The sequence below is a fragment of the Podarcis pityusensis genome (genome assembly GCF_964106645.2).
Source record: "Podarcis pityusensis genome assembly, chromosome: 4".
Taxonomy (NCBI): domain Eukaryota; kingdom Metazoa; phylum Chordata; class Lepidosauria; order Squamata; family Lacertidae; genus Podarcis; species Podarcis pityusensis.
In genome coordinates this window covers 102,758,810-102,773,040 of record NC_138027.1, presented here as the reverse complement: position 1 = coordinate 102,773,040, position 14,231 = coordinate 102,758,810, and the positions used below count along the sequence as shown (strand labels likewise).

The 14,231-nt window shown below is 43.1% G+C and overlaps 1 long non-coding RNA gene across 2 annotated transcripts in view; it reads right to left on the bottom strand.

The window, feature by feature from the left end:
- LOC308475999 overlaps nt 1-14,231 on the bottom strand; it is a 94,044-nt gene that overhangs the window by 58,569 nt on the left and 21,244 nt on the right. The window contains exon 2 of one of the 2 annotated variants that reach the window (XR_013985627.1): nt 6,538-6,603. The exons of the other annotated variant lie outside the window; for it this stretch is intronic. This is a non-coding gene — a long non-coding RNA (uncharacterized lncRNA). The remainder of the gene's footprint in view (nt 1-6,537; nt 6,604-14,231) is intronic. 2 annotated transcript variants of the gene reach the window in all.

The following is a 14,231-nucleotide window of genomic DNA, read 5'->3' as shown; positions in this document are numbered from 1 at the left end:
ACCTGAAGCACTATTTCTGGGTTGGCGGAGTCTGTAACCTGAAGCGTATGTAACCTGAAACGCATGTAACCCAAGGTACCACTGTATGTCAACTCAGTTCCGTTGGAAATAAATAAACAAGTAAATTTGCATTTTGTTCAGATCGATTGGTAAATTGCATTGTTGATTGTTGCTGGGGAAATAAATGAATGTATTTATAATTATAAATAAAAAAACTTATCTTTCATACCTTTTTAAATTTATTAACTGGGTTGATCAGTGAGCATATTTGTGAAAGAAATAAATGAATTTGTATTTATAAAAAAACATATCTTTTAAATTAATTAACTGGATTGATCAGGGGGCATATTGGAGAAAGAAATGAATTTATGTTTATAAATAACACAAATATATATTTAACACCTTTTGGAATTAATTGCTTGGGTTGTTGATTAGAGAAATAAATAATTTTTTCTTTCTTTCTTTCTTGATTTTGCCACATCCATGAATTTCTTCAAAAGTGCTACTAAGTTCATAAAAGTTGTTTGTCATTTTGTATTTTCTCAATTAATGGAGCCTAAAATTGCAACAGTTAGCATGTGGGGCTCTATGAATTTTTTTGAGATTAGAAAAAGGCTTCTCACACAAGCAAAGGTTGGAAAATGCTCATACAGATGAAGGGCAGGTTATAATTTTTTTTAAAATAACAGTAATAATAATTACAATAAACCCTCTGTGGCCAGCCTCAGCATTTATATGGGAACCTTAAAGGAGGAACGATGGAAGAAGGGGCGCAGCGTTCGCCTAGCCCCTGCTTAAAGGCAGAATCAAAACAAATGCGCAGGCTCCTAACATTGCTCCCCTGAGTGCAAAACTAGTGGGTTTATTTTGTTTTTCCTTTTAATAGCTTCTCTTGGGTGCTTTATGGACCAGTTCTCTCATCTGAAGTGTCTGATCCCAAGACATAAATTAATTTTAGATGCACCTTTTATCCTTTGTGGCTGCTAAGGCAGTGCTCACTATTTGTTTTCGTTGCCATGGAGATAATTGACTTCCTGCAGTGGCAGAATCCTTGTTTGGGGTATTAAAAGGGTTTGGGTCCAGGGATTCTTTAATTTTCATGTGGCGAGAAAAAGTCATTTCATCAACAAAACCTTCATAAAAAACCCTCTCCCCTCATAATTTGTATCACTCTCTTTATAACCCTGTGAACATTTTCTTTGTTTCCCCATGTGCTCCATTTTGTAGCTCTCCCTGCACACTCCACAGTAGCTGCTAAAACCACAGCAAGAGACATATTGCCTATGCATTACAATTCTGCAAAAATTGGTCAGGCAAAGTCTCCCTCCAGAATATTATTTGGCAGCATTGTAAAGCAACAGCAGACCTATAATAACAGCTGATTGCCAAGGCGCACAAGAATGGAATGGAATTTGTGTGCGTACACACACACACACACACACACACACACAGAGCACCTCATCCTAGGGTTGCACCAAATATTCTCCAGTTTCAAAATTAGTTCAAAATTAGCATATTCAACAAAGGTGAACAAATCACACACACACCCCACGTCTCCCCCCAAACCCTCATTGATCATATGTGTTGATTTTACGGTGCTTGCTGACTTCTTCTTCTCTATTCTCTTTATCTCCTTTGCCAACAGGGGCATCTCCTCCTTGCAGTGCTGCAGGTGCAGAACCCCCAAGGTGGGTTAAGGAAAAAGAAGAAATGCAGTAGCAGCAATCAGCAAGGCTGTCCTGATCAGTCACTTCCAAAACCCAAACTCTTGAGAAAAGCTGCAGCTGCCACTGCCACTGCTACCACCGTGTGGCCCTAAGAGAGGATTGAATCTTTGCTAGTAGCCCATCCCCACCATTCCTCCTGCTCCTTCTCCCATCTGCTGCAGCCCACATCCATGGAGAAGGCAGGCTGCAGCAACTCCTGCTTGGTAGGCAGGGGCAGGCAGGTTAGTGGTTAGGGTGATGAGGCAGAATGGCCACGGCTTGCTTGTCCTGTGCTCTCCTGTGCCCTTGCCTGCCCATTCTGGCGTGTGGAAGAGGGATCATCAGAAGGAGGAGCCGCCATTGCTGCCCAAGGAAGAATGGGCTGCATGTCTTGCTCACACATCTGCTGGACCAGGAAATTAAGAGCAGCAGCTAAGCGGGGGGGGGGGGGGATAAGTGGCAGAGGTGGGGGAGCTTCTTCTTCTTGTCACCCATTTTGTTGCTGTTGCAGTGGGCAAACAAGCAAGCAGCTTTCTTGCCATTCCTTCCCAGCTCTCTTCTCCATGCATAGGCTGTGAACACACTGAGGTGGTAGCAAGTTCTGCTGCTGCCCTTAGCCCTGCGCTTTCAGCTCTGAAAGGGGCTTCTGTGCACTACAGCTGTGTGCATAAAGAGCCTACGTGTGTCCACAGTGGCCCTTTTCAGGTCTTCCTCTGAATACACAGACATCGGGGGTGGGAGGGAGAACAGGATTACTAGAACCAGTCCCACTTCCCAGTCTGCATGTGCAATCTGTGTGTGCCTGAAGGTGTCCAAGAGGCTAATAAAGCAAACGGGAAAGGACCTGTTGCTGCCATTCCATCAGCCGCAGCAACTGGGAAGGAAGGCGGAGGACACCAAGAAAGAAAAGGCACTCAAGAGCAGTGCAAATGTTTATTACAATGAGGGTATGACTGAAAGAAAAGGAGGGCCAGCACTGGAAGGGTGAGGCTTCAGCTGTTCAGTATTGCAATATGTCTGTTACAATTGCCGCAAATGGATGTGTGTGTGTGTGGGGGGTACTTTTCAACACTTGCAAAAGGAACACACACAGATCAAGACAAAAAAATAAACTGGCTCCGTCCTGCTTCATAGCCCCAATGCATACACTTACCTGAGTGACGGCAGCACTGCTTTCTCAAAGCTGCACCCCAAGCTGCTTCAGTAATGTACTAAGTATAGGACCACTTTTTAAAGAAGAGAATTGGGAGGAGCAGCTCCACCCAATCTGCACAACTTACTGGAAAGGAGCGAATGAGGTCCAAAGACTCTTGGCGCAGGGAATGAGTCTCTGGATGCTGCAACAGCACCTGGGAACGCCAGGGTCTGGAGGAAATGAAACTCCATTACCTGGGGGTGGGGTGAGGAAGCAAGTCACCCAATTGCAGAGTTTATCCTACCGCTATAGCCAACACACTGGGTGTAAGCTGAGGTGGTAATATGGAGAGTATAAAGTGAAGTCCTTTATTGCCTTTACTGTCATTGTTAGAATAAACTACTACTGTTTGAAACCATAGGTGGGAATACAAACTTAATTTACTTCCAGCAACTGGGCAGATAAAACAGAAGCTCTCTGGGTTGATTGCTTGTTGCTTTGCCCTTGGCTAACCTCTCTTGCTCATACGCATTACATCAGTGTGACTGATGAAAGATATCATGGTACGCAGACAAGAATAAAACTCTAGTGTAAGACGAGCCCTCTTGGATCAGGCCAAAGGCCCATGTCATCCAGCATCGTCTTCTGACAGTGGCCAATCAGATGCCTATGGGAAGCCACAAGCAGCACCAGAGTACAACATTTCCCCCACTTTTGCTCCCTACCAGCTACAATTTGGAGACATGCTACTCAGATACTAGAGGTAGCTAACATTGCTAGTAGCCACTGATGGCCTTATGCTCCTTAGATTTGTCAAATTCCCTTTGAAGGCTGTTCAAGTTGGTGAGCGTTACTCCACACAGTGGCACTGCAGAGAGGAACCTCCAGCCTTCAGGTCCAATTCAGCTCCGCAGGGGTCCTCATCATTAGGGCTGCCCTACGCCCCAGTTTTCCCCGACATGTCTGCGAATGGGACTGTTAAAATGGTGTCTGGGTGGATTTTCGCTGAATTGGCAAAATGTCCAGGAAAACACAGAGGTATGGAAACCAGGGCGATTTTTTAATTTAAAAGCTTTAAAAATCTCCCAAAAGCCCAATGGCTCAACAACTTCGGGGCGGTGGAGGCGAGGAGGTCAACAATTTTGTCTAGATTTTCACTTTTGGGAATCTGGCAACCGTAGCGCTTTCTAAGTCCGTGTCCAATTGCTGCTGCTGTTCTGCTGCTTTCCCCTGGAAAAGTCACTTTTTAATGCTGAATTGGAACTAATGGCAATTTGCAGATTGTCATTTGCTCTGATTCAGTGGTAAAGAGCAGGTTTTTGTATGGAAAGCACTGGTGGAGAGGGATGCTTGGACAGGGAGCTTTAAAGAGCAGACCTGTGCCTAGCAAAGGTAAGTATGGAAGAGCCCTGGGTCTCTCTCAGAAGCTGACAGCACAATGAAGAAGCAACTTACTTATTTGAATCTCTCTTTGGGATCAGAGAAATAATAGTTCTTAGACTATATAAACAAGTAAGAACTTAAAGAAAACTGGACTGCATTGCTCATTGTTTAAGAGCAATGTGTTGGTTTGTATGTACAACTTTTTGTAACAAATTTAAAGACAATTTGCAGTAAAACTTTGGAACTCTTTCTTGGTGTGGAGAGCTTATTGAGTCATACTCTGCTGCCAGCCTTTTGCAAGATGCATCTCCTCAGAAGAGGCAATGTAGCCTGCAAATTTCATCCAATTCTGGTCAAAAGTAAAATACAAAACAAAACAAAAACAGATAGACGGTTCCTTTGGGGGGGGGGGGAGAAGAAACAAATCACATTTTAGCAGTGTCCAGCACAGAACTGCAGGACCTATTTGCTTGTAATTCATCAAGTTTTATCCATTGGGCGACCCTACTCCGCTGTAAATTAGACCCACATGTCAAAACACAAAAGGTTACAGCCATTATTTGATGTCCCAAAAGTGAATGCAGATGGTAGGGAATGAAGCTCTCTCCCCAGCAAGCTCCATAAGGCAGCCTCTGAACAGGTCTAAGCCAAATTGTGCTTTTTCATAGCTTTTCATATTAAGCAGCACAGTAAAACAGAAGGTCATCCAATTGATATGGAAAGAGCATCACATTATCTCTACTACTGGGATACATTTAAAAGCACAAACAAGTCCTCGCCCCCCCTGGGCAAAAGCTTACTTTGAGAATCCAGGTTCAGCAAGGATTATAGTCTACTACCAAGCTAGAAATATGAATAAACCAGATCCATATTTACATAACTTCCCTATTAATCACATCATTAGCCTCACAGTCCCAAGGTGCTGCTTCAAAGACTAAAGACTATGACCTGCAAAGAAACAGGGCCATTGGAATTGGGCTAAGGTGGCGTTTCCTTGCCAGCTCAGAAGATCCCCCAAAGAAGGATGGGGAGTCTATTTTGCCTCACAGAATATGTGCCATTTGTTTCTTAAAATGACAAGCCCTTCTCAGCAAAGGAAAGATGAAAAATAAAAAATCAATAGTACAAATGGAAATCTTTAAAAGCAAGTCATACAGAGACAACCCCCCTGAAAAATCCCCCTCAGTTCTTTTTAGTGTGCTACACAAAATCAATCTGCAGTGACCCGAAGAGTGAGCCATCCTCACCCCTCTGACAGCCAGAGAAGGAAAAAAGAGAGAAGGAAAATTTAGCTCTTCTTTTGCTTTCCCAAGGCTTTAATAGGCTTTTGAGCTAGGAGGGCACTAGAATCACCCTTGCAAGTTTTTATCAATTCATCCTTTTCCCTGAATGAGGACAGATATCAGAGCATTGCTCCATGGGTAACTTAGTGCTATTCTGTGATTTGTGTTCATATCTGCATCTGCAATTTTGCTCTCCATGAGACACATACTACCACTGATACTGCACATTTTTACAATTCTTTCAAATTGTGGCCTTATCTGCATTTAAAAACTCAACATTTGGTACGGTGTTGATTCATACCATTTCATTCACTCTTATTTTGTTTAAGACGCCTGTCCTGAACGCTTGTACCTGCTCATATGCTCCTCTTACTGTTCCCATGTCAGAATCCTGTCATGTATCTGGATTGTGTTGGCTTTATGTATTCCATCCACATCGGCTGGGACAGGAACTGGAAGTCTTGGTCTTCTCCAACTCTGTCAAAGATTGGAATACCCAAAGCTACTGCCCTAAGTGTAGACAGCGTGGTTTGGCAAAGAGCATATTTCATGCAGGTACCCTAGGACTGATCCTCAGAACAGCAATTGTTTTCTTTCCTGCCTGCTCAGTCCTAGACATCTCTACCTGAAAGGAAGTTCCACTGAGTTAAATGGGGCTTCCTCCCAAGTAAGTGGGGCAAGGATTGCAATCCAGGACATTAGACCTGACAAGCAACCAGAAAAGTCATTTACAACACATTGATTCCCAAATGGTTTAAAATATGTTGATCTACAGTCCCAGTAAGCTCTGTGGCAGACATATTCAGTTTGCACTCCAGGGAACCCTGTGGTTCCTTGGGAGCATCTCAGGAGTTCCTCAGTGACATGATCAGCAACAGTGGAAAAGCATCACTGGAAATCAGCTCCCTCAGCACAGATCTTCTCCAGAAAATTGAAGCATGAAGGTGTTGTCTGGTGTACTGTTAGTAAATATGTAGGGAAGAAGCAGCCCAACACAGCTGGATGGCACCCCACTTTACCCAGAACAAACCTTATAATCCTTTGTCCATCATCTAGGGCTTTTCTTGCAGACTAGCTGGAATTCCCTGACAGGCACCTATGAGGAAAGGATTGCTTTTAAATTGATATGAGGTTTGAAAACCACGGCTTGGGCTGGAGTGTGGTGGGCGAACCCAGCAACACTGTAGGAAGAAATATGTATACATACTAGTATAATTGAATACAGCAGGTGTAATAAAATAATCAAATACAACCCAAGTACTATTATATTTACAGGAAACTAGAATGCATATACTACATTTCATGAGCCATGCTGTTTTTACTGCATTATAAAATCCTGAATGAGAAGATCTGATTTTTGTATTATAAAAAGGTCAAATTGCATCTAGTGCTTTCCGGTAAAGAAGACTTTCAGTGGTTTACTAGAATGTTAATATATCTAAAACCGCTGAGACCCAATATTGTGGTCTTTCACAATGATTTACAGTAGATGGAACTGACAATTGATCTCGGCAGCTCTTTAATACACAGAATTTTACTAAGTAGCAAAAAAGAAAATATGTGTTGAAGATAGTATATTTGCAGGTACAGATGCAGTCAAATCTATTGGATTTGAGGCTCTGCATTCAAATCGCTCATGATCAATATATATTACAATCTTAAGTTTATATAGGGTTGCCATATGTCCAGGAAAACCTGGACATGTCCTCTTTTGGGGGGGCAACATGCCCCGGAAGCAGAAGCGCCGCAGCAGAGTGAAGCCTTCTCAGCAAAGACCAGGGCGGAGCTGGGGTCCTGCCTCCCCTCAGGCTGGAAGCAGCTTGGACTGGCCTTCTTTTGCTCTTCAAGGTGTGGCAGCCCTAGTTTATATTGGCTTTTTTATGTCAATCGGAGCTTTAAAATGATTACAAGTTTGGTGTGTGGTAAAAAATGCATTGCTGGAGCCTCTCGTTTCTGACTATTCCCAACCCACCCTCATTAATTCAGTATTTACACAACAGAATGCAGAGTTTCATAAGTTTACAAGAGGTCTCTGGTATATGCAGCCTTCATTGATCTGCTACTGCAATAACATTTCTTTTTATGACAACAAACTCATGTAAAAATGGCCCAATCCTTAAACTATGGTGCCAGTATAACAAATGGGACGTGCAGCTGCAGAGACCCTTGAGAATTACAAAACGCATCTGGCAAGGAATGGAGCCATCAGCTACAGCAGATGTTCATAATACAGAGGTTCTGGTGTGGAGGTGTAATAACCACAGCTGGTACATACACACAAAGTGCACTGAAGCGGCTGGCAAAAGAAACTGAGAATATCACTTTTTGCCATTTAAACAGGCAGACACTGAAAAAGCAGTCAGATAAATTCCTCATTTTTCATATGTATGAATCTACACAGACAATGCAGTCAGGGGAGGGAACTCTGGGGCTCTAGGAACACGATAAAAGTTGGTGAATTGCTGGAAGTGTGCCTTAGGATGGTATTCAATGCTGAATGCACAGGGACAGAGGCAAGTCATAGAAATTAAGCAAGATTTAACAGTGCATACCTTGAGTGGAAATACATACAAGTATTGTGGTGCTCAGCAAGGAAAGCAAGAATGCAGGACCTTGGGAAGCTCACGCATGAGCAACTTTCTTCCATGAAGCCCAGGGCTGAACTGAGACCTGTCATTCTTCTAGGTTCAGATCAGCCTCGCACCAAAGAAGGGGAGGCCTTGCACTGGCCGTGGTCTGGCCCATCACTCTGCCTCTTCTTTGCCTCTCTGCCTGCCCTAAGGAGTAGGCATAGGGGTGCACAGGGCCCCTAGGGAAAGGGGTCCCTGGCTCAATTCAGGAGTCCCTGGCTCAAGCAGCCCCCGAAGGAGAGGCTCTGGCGCAGATCCAGGTGTGACGCTCCAGCCTTGTTGCTTCTGTTGCCACTGGGCCCCCGGATCTGGCTGGGCCCTCTTTTGCTGGGTCACGTTCACAATTAAGACTGCTACTGGGGGGGGGGGGGTGACTTCTTCAGTAACTGAAAAGTGATCACTGCCCCCAACTGCATCTTCAAGGACCCTAATCTCTTGTCGGCTCTCCTCCAGAATGCACATACCATGTGGGGAGGGAGCAGACTCTCCTCCCAAACCTCACTGTACATGCATTCAGGGGCATATTTGTAATGTCTGAATGCTGACATATTGCAGGCACCTCTCTGAGCCATGGCGATCCCTGCCTTTGCAGATTTCCACTTCACAGATGCATTGCAGACATGCCAGTGAACGCAGCACAATCATCCATTGCAATGTGCCTCCCCTACACACAGCAAACTATAGAATACTTCTGTGAAGGATCGACTCTTGGAGAGACCCGCACAACTAGGACTGGCAAATAAGGTTCTTGGTGAGTCTGTGGCTATGACTCTTGCCATTGCAGAAACTTCAGTGCTGTGAAAAGGGTTGGTTTCATGTATTTCAGCTCTCCAGCTGTGGAATTTTGAATTGCATGAGGGATCTAATGCAGAAAACGATAGCCAGGATAACTACCGTATTTTTCGCTCTATAAGACGCACCAGACCACAAGACACACCTAGTTTTTGGAGGAGGAAAACAAGAAAAAAAATATTCTGAATCTCAGAAGCCAGAACAGCAAGAGGGATCGCTGTGCAGCGAAAGCAGCGATCCCTCTTGCTGTTCTGGCTTCTGGGATAGCTGCGCAGCCTGCATTCGCTCTATAAGACGCACACACATTTCCCCTTACTTTTTAGGAGGGAAAAAGTGAGTCTTATAGAGCAAAAAATACGGTAAATAGAAAGGCTTCTTAATGAATTAACCGCCGGGATATGCTCTGTAGTTCCAGTGTGCAATTATTTTTGTCTCTGCCACAGCAGACTCAATTTGCTCAGCTATCCAACCTGCTCTCTATACAGTTAGGTCAGATTCATACCTTAATCATTCACTATTGCTGGCTTCTCAACAAGTTGATTCTGATTCATCCCATCAGCCATATCTCCATCCCAGCATGCAGAAAATCTTAAGTAATATATATTCATCAGTACCCTTTAACTGCTTCCTGCAGGCGCTGGCAACTACACAGAAGTCTGTTTAGATGTTCCAGAAAGGCATAAGCAGGGAAATTGGTTTTCAGTAACACAGGAACTAGAAATGCGAGTTTAGAGACACCCTCCCTGCAGCTGCTGCCACACACACTCGGTGGCTCCACACCTTCCAGGCTGCGTCCACTTACTAGAAGTGGTAGGTGGATGGTGAATGGCATGCCTCCATCTGCCACACCATGTTGTCGCCAGGTCCTGACTCTTCCTTCATGTTCTGCTGACGCAGCAGGGACATAAAGGCGGGTTCAGGCTTTGATGACAGATGCAGTGTGGTTGACTGTGCTCAGAAGTTTTAATTGGCTGGAAGCTGCCTAGAACGGCTGGGGCAACCCAGTCAGATGGACAGCAAATATAATAATAATAATAATAATAATAATAATAATAATAATAATAATAATTTCCTGCTGCAGCTTCTCACCTCTTCCTAGGGCAGGCAAGGAGACAGCCCTTTCTATGGAAGCCTGCATGGGACATGAAGAGCAGAAAGACTTTCTCACCACCTCCACCCCCATACACACACATTGGTGCCATCCATGGGGCAGACCAGTGCAGTGCAGACCTTTGGCCCCTAGGGGAAAAACTGCAGATACAGCACTGATATTAATGGGGGTCCAGAAGGTTTGGGGGACCGTCTGGAGAAGCATAGAAAGTGATGCGGGGAAGTGCAAGGGAAAGAGAGAAGCAGGGAATCAGCAAAAATCTGCTCCCCTCTCCTGTAAACCTTTCAGTTGACAGAAGTGAGAGTCTGAAACCAAGTGCCTGGCTGCGCTGTAATGTCTAGTTCTGGCTGGCTGCTGTTGTAAACAAGACGCTTGACTCTATGAACCCCCCACCTGATCCATCAAGGCTCTTCTTGCAGATGTTTGACTGTAAACATTCCAGGCACCAAACTAGTTCACACAGTGCATGTCAGGGGCTTCACTGCCACAAGGAGAATACAATATAAATGGAAAGTTAGGGTACCCTAAAGTATTGCATATTTCATACAGCAACCCTGAATGCATTTTTAAGATAGATACATGAAGACATTAATGCCCAAAAGCTACACTAAGAATTATCCCTCCTGGGCTTTAGAATATTTTCCCAGAAATTAGAGCTAAATAGATGTAAGTGATTTAGATTTGTCTTTGAAATTCTTCTATTAGTGAAATCCATTACACTGTTGGATGTACAATATATCTTGTTTACATTATTTCATGAAGCATCAGAAAGAAGTTGGTTTTATTCTGATGCTTACATCTGACTTAACAGCAAATTCTGAAGTGAGGATTCCAGCCTCTCTCCGTCTTGGGTCCGTAGATGTTATGAAACTACAACCCCCATTATTCCTAGCCAGGAGGCCAGGGGTCAGGGATGATGGGAGTTGCAATTCAAGAACATCTGTGGACCAAGGATGAGAAAGACTGAAACAGGAAATATTAAATGAAAGCAAATTAATATATACTAATTAAGCCCTTCATCAAGCCATACTTTATATGGCATATGGGAAAAAAATTAGAGCATATGGAGTATCTTGAAAGAAAATTCCTAATGTGACAATGAAGGCTTAGAAGCAGAGCCATCATATTGGAATGTGCAGTTTCATTTTTCATTTTTACTTTGCATACTTTTAACAGGAAATCAAGAAAGGAAGAAAAAGAGATGCACCATTGGATGATGTCGCTCTGCAGGTATGCCAAGTTGCAAAAAGGGATAAAAACATGCCTATTCTTGCTCTAAGGTATTATAAAGAAAAAGTGGTCTGAGTTTCATTGCTTTTTCAGTTAGACATCAAGAGTGGGAAAATCCATTTCAAATGAGAAGAGCTCTTAACAATCTCAAGTGGCTAAGCTTTTTTTTTTTTTTTTTTTTGCGGTCAGTTGTATACCATTTCTAGGCTACTGATGTACTTCAGCAATGCTTTCCCCTGGTTAAAAGCTTATACACTTGATCCAAGAGACAGAAGAAAAGATCTTCACAATTAAAAGATTGTGGGAACCAGAAAAACATAAAACAAAGGGAAGTTTGTGAAGTCTTTGAAGAATTCTCTGAATATCTTTGTGCTTTGGGGACTCAGGTTTCTGGATAAGAAAGGTCACATTATACAGGCTAATGTGTCTAGCAATTCAGCAGAACAAAAAAGGGCAGACTCAAATATCCTCCTGAGACCCAGGAGATTCAAAAGGTGATTTAAAATCATGCCAAAGGGAAAGGCCTCCAGGCCAGGCAGCTACTCCCGCAATCTTCCTTTCATCTTTTCCTTAAGGGACTTCCCAACAAACTGCCCCTGTCTAGCTGCTTTGGGGACAGTAAAACATCACACGCTGCCACTGTCCCTGTTTGCTGGGCCTGCCTCTGTTAAACCACTGCCCTCTTTTTGCCCTTGGGTGATAACTTTTTAAAGTTTTGTTCGCACGCACACAATTGCACTAGAATTCCTCAGAGATTTACTGCTCTCCCCTTGAGTCTGTTCAGGTTAAATTTCTGAATCAGAGCAGACATGCAGCTCCGTTCTAATGCACATGTATTTAAATGCATGCAGAGACACAAACACCAGCACATTGCTTGCTTCCCTTCCATCATTTCTCCTTATAAAAACCCACAAAGTGCCATGACATGCAGACTCTGGAGCCCCTTCCCAAGGGAAGCTCAACTTGCCTCCTCATTAAGGACTTTTTGCTGCATAGTGAAAGCCTTCCTCTTCCAGGACGGCTTCTGGCTCTTAATTGTTTTTAACTCTGCTGGAAATTATTTTAATGGGTACTTCATAATGCTATTTTATCCAGCCAATCGTAATTTTGCTCCTTATTTCTCATTTTTAAAATCTATAGGATATTGTTCTTTTTACACTCTTTGTACATTTTTATTGATTGCAACTAGTGTTCTGCTCTCTCTTGAGGAAAAGTAGGATTTTCAAAAAATAAATAAATAAATAAAGTAATACAACACAATCAGACCCATTATTAATCTAAACATAATACTGAACATTCTTAAGTGGAAGGGAAATATTGGGGTATACTGCAGGCTGATGCAAAGTAATTTAATAGAGAGCAGAGGATTCACAATGCGCTTCTTTAACAATCTGCAATGGGCTCATGCAGTGATTGTTGTTCTAAGGATACATGTGTGCCTCATTTATCATTTGGGAAATGCTGGAGACTGTGAAACAGTTCCGACGCCTAAGGGGCTAGTTCCTTGTGGGCAATCTGAAAGCCACTTGCATATGTGAAGTCCCATTCACACACACGGCAGTCCTTTACATGTCTACTCAGACCACTAAATTCAGTGGGATGTAGGGACTCAGTTTTTAGTTATCTACACATTCATGACCTTTCTAGATCCCATTTTAATGCTTCACATAAGGTCTTTTAAATTAAAGGGGTCCTTTCCCCACAATATATCAAGTCCAGCTTATATATGTGACATATGTCAATGAGGAGGCTTTTGTTTATAAAATCTGAAAGAGAACTTGCACATGACACAGGCATGCACACAGTTCCAGTGTGAGCACAGCAACACTGGTCTGAATTGGAGCAACTTCAGATGGAAACAGGAAACCAACTGAGGAGGGGAAATCCAACTTGGAATGGTTTCAGACATATAGGATTTATTTGAAATGTCTCCATGCAGAAGTTTCCTTTTCAACATAACAAACTGCAATCCACACACTCCTTGTAGTATGTGAAGGAGCTCTGAGATTCAAACCTGTGGTCCAATTGTTTCAGAGCTTGCTAAAAGCTATTGAGGGTCCAAAGTTAGAGGCTTTTTCTAGCCCTGCTAACTGTGATTGAAGATATGCTGAGGAGTCAGCGTGCAATACTCTAAAAGTGGGCCTTTCTGCACCACCTTATACTAGCACAACTACAGCAGAGTTGCAATATCATCCCAGGGAGTTGGAACATCCACCATTACCAGATGCAGTTTTGTAAAAGCGGTTACATGCCATAGAAATAGGCAGTGGAGGCAAGGTGTGGGAGTGGAGAGCAAAAGTCTGCAGCCTTTCCCCTGGTGGTCAAAGAGAAGAGACTTAACTTTATAAGGGAAAAGACTCACACCAGACTTGCCAGGAGATGAGTTCACTGAATGGCTGGAGAGCTATGTAAGCTGACCCCACGGGGTTCAATGAATATGTCTCCAGGGCTTGTCTCATACAAGGAAAAAATACCTACTTATTTGGAGAAGGAGAGACCTGACCAGAAGGATCAATATTATTCCCCCCCCCCCCCATTATATACACATCACTAATATTGTGTGGAAAAAGTACTAAAACAATACATTGAAATGTCACTCGCATAATGAGGGCATGATACATTAGAGAGATTACATTTGCTAATGAGTTGCAAAAGCCCTAAATTTGCAGCTACCAGAATGGGGGCGTGGTTTCACTCCTGAAAAGCCTAACCTTTCCATGCATCTCATTAGTCAACTGTCATAACTCATTAGTAAATTTAATTTTCACCTGAGTGGTGGTAGGAAACGCATAACAATACATCTTACTAAAAATCACATTACCACAGCTTCACTGGGAATGCAATACATACTATGTATAGACGTTTCTGTGAGGTGTCGTTTTTTGCACAGCATCACAAACAAACACAGCATTTTCCAGCGTAACATAAAGGGAGCAGTGATAGACCCCATCCCCCAATCTA